This window comes from Dryobates pubescens, chromosome 24 (assembly GCF_014839835.1).
Source record: "Dryobates pubescens isolate bDryPub1 chromosome 24, bDryPub1.pri, whole genome shotgun sequence".
Lineage (NCBI taxonomy): Eukaryota > Metazoa > Chordata > Aves > Piciformes > Picidae > Dryobates > Dryobates pubescens.
In genome coordinates, this window is record NC_071635.1 from 14352349 (window position 1) to 14355566 (window position 3218).

A 3218-nucleotide genomic window follows, 5' to 3' on the forward strand; every position below is an offset into this window, starting at 1 on the left:
ATGAAGTCTTAAAGAGTAAGAGATCATCCTTTCAATCTTCTCTTCCATACAGTTGTGAAGACAGGTTAATGGTTGGGTGTTAGAGCTGGTTTTTCTACAAGCTCACCAGTATACTACAGAAGTAGGTGTCTGAGTAGCAAAGCCATCTGTTCCACAACATGAAAACAAACCCCTCCTGGATGCAGTAGAGCCCCACAGAGATGAAGATAGCACACACCTCACAGCCTGCACTGGACTGATACCTGTATGCAGTGCACTTCAGAGCACGAGTTCCGCTTTGGACTAGGCCAAAGCCATACTCTGCCTCTACTTTGTGATGAGGATCACCTCTTTTTACAAGCACTTCAAGATCAAGCATTAAACAGTAAACAGCCTACAAAACTTACCTTTTCCAGGGATACATATGCCACTTCCACCAACAATGCTGTGGTTTAGACAAAAGTAACCAGTTCTTTTAGGTGGGGAAACCGAGACAAAAGTGTTCTCCTTAGCCTTACCAGCAGGTGTGAGAATCCAGGCCACCACCCTCTTTCTGTAAACTGCTGAGCTTTTTACAGGGTTAAGATAGAAGTACTTTTGCCTGGAGTACAGGCTTTGATCAGTACTACAGACAAAAATTAAATAGCTTGTTAAAAATCAATTTCCATATAAAGAAAGGGCCTTCAGTGAGACATAGGGGAAGGCAGTTAAGGGTTCCTACACAGAGGGGTAGGAAACATGTAAGTTTCAGATGAGAAAATAAGTTTCAGCTCTGCATCTTTAAAATAAGGACTGGTGTCTTCCATGCAACAGGTGTCTGTTCTGCCTTCACTGGCAGCCAAAAGCAGATACAGGAAACCAGAGCTTTGTTGCTTGTATCTTTGCCCCAAGTTACAGAAGGCAGTGGTTTGTCTGGGTTAGTAACTTGGGTGTTTTATAACCTTAACAGCATTGTGTTAGAATTACTGAGGTCAAAAAAGACCTCCAAGATCAAGTCAAGCCGCTATGCTCTACCACACTAACTGACAACAGAAATTCACCTGGACTAAGCCAAGGTACTCCATGCAGGTAATGCACACAGCCTCACACCACCAGATGTTCAGAGAAAAAACTTGCAAAAGTTAACTAAAATTCAGTTAAGTCATGCAGATGAGTAGAAATCCCTTTGGCTGTCCTAATTAGGACAAAGTACAGTGGTTCAGCAAGCATCTGAAGCTTTGTGTCTCATTTCATTATATGCTAACTACTACATCCAGTCCCCTAACAACCTGTGGGAGCCTGCAGTCTTAACCATTTTGCCTAGGTAAAGGTTTTGGCTAACCAATCTACAACTCTTAAGAGAGGTTTCTCCTTTTAACCTTTTCTAAAGTGGAGACAGAGAAAATACAACTGCATAGTTCAGTTTTTAACTGCCCCATAGTGCAGTTTAAATATTTAAAATCAGTTCTAAATACTAAATTCCAAAAGCACAGCCCTATGAGTTAGTGCTGTGCCTATTGTCTAGCTTCCCAAGAGGTTCCTGTAGAGAATCTGCCTTTCTTCTTGCAACAAAGCTCACAATTAAATGCCTGCCCTAATGCTGAATTATTGCTATGACTGCTGGGCAGCTGTGGGTAGAAGTGGGAGTTACACTTTAGAACCTTCCAGGAAAGATGACAAGAAGCTCCTTTTAAGTCTGTGTAAGCAGCAGAGGTAAAGAGGGGCCCACAAGAGATGGTACCTTTAACCCCTCAGTGCTTGCTTCTCAGCCTGAAAAACTGGAGCTTGTCTTGTTTGCAGTCCAGAATACATTTCTGAAAGGAAAAGCATTTACATTTTTAAACAATCCCATGGTGTGGTCCCTAACGCTACTGCTTTGAGTTAAGGACTGGAAATCCAGTTTACATCCCTTTTCAGTTTGCATCCTTCCTCCATCTTGACTAATGGTTCATGGTCCTGCTGCTCTCTGCCAGGGGCTCTATCAGACCAAATCCATACAGTTAGTGCTACTGCAACAGTTTCCAACAGGCAAAGACAATGGAGGAAGAAAGTGAAAAGACAAACATTTATTTTATTTAAGTCTGGTTTTATACATGGCATGCATCTGAAAAGAAATTCTTCATCACAGAACTAGCACTCAAGTTTCCTGACCAGGGGCAGACAGTCTGGGACAGGAGGGGCAGGGTACCGTCACCTACACCAGTATGTACAGAGGTATCAAAATATACACAGCAGTTCCTCCGGCAGCAGAGCTGAGTGAACGTCCGGCTCCTGACAGCTCAACATCCAAACTGCAAAGGCAACAGGAACACTGCAGAGATCATTGTCAGGGGCAGAAGAAACAGCAGCAGTATGCTGACACAGTGTAAAAATATAAGGCAGAAGCCACTTTCTTCTGAAGTGTAGGGAAGAGCAGAGCACACCAGGACGCTCCATCTGGATTTTAAAAGTAGTTCCAGCAAGGACTTGTACATGCAAAACAAATTTGCATCAACAGTGCAACACCAAAAGAATACTGAACAGTAGCTCAATCATACACACTTAAAAACACGTAACAGGTACTTTATGCATCTCTCCTCACAAAGTATCTAGGATTTGTCAGTGCATTAGTGTTAAAGTGGCATTAAAAAAACTTCTGCTATCATAACAGCTGCAGAATTCTTTTGGAAATGCATAGCATCTACATTGGTATTGTCTTTGTTATTATTTAGTTGGCATAGGCACCGTTCTAGTCACACCAGCATTAAGAACTCTTGGTGGAAACAGCCATTCCAATCCATTTACACACAGCTAGTCCTGACTGCTTGTCTTGATCTTGATTTCAACAAATAAATGCTTTTTTTTTTTTCTCTTTTTAATTCAAAAATATACCCTATGAATAGTAAAAGAACTATATACAACATCCCTAAGACACAGGGGTAGCTGGCTGCTGTACGTGTAACGCACTGGAGAGAAACATTCAAGTCTGACAGATTGTTTTGAGATGAAAGGCCTTTGGGTTGGAAGCGTATCAAAGACAACAGTGCAGTAGGCTGAGAATCCCTTTAGCTCAGTTCAGAACTAAGGCATTGGATAATAAGATACACGTTTGGATTTGGTGCAACGTCACTGTCGACTTCAGATCATGTCAAATGCTCTTAATTGTCCCTAGGATACGGACATCGCCATCCTCTATCACAAACTCAAAACCTTTGAGGGGAAAAAAAACCCAAACATCACCAAACACTAAACCTCTATTGTATTTTTTTTCTAAGTTGACA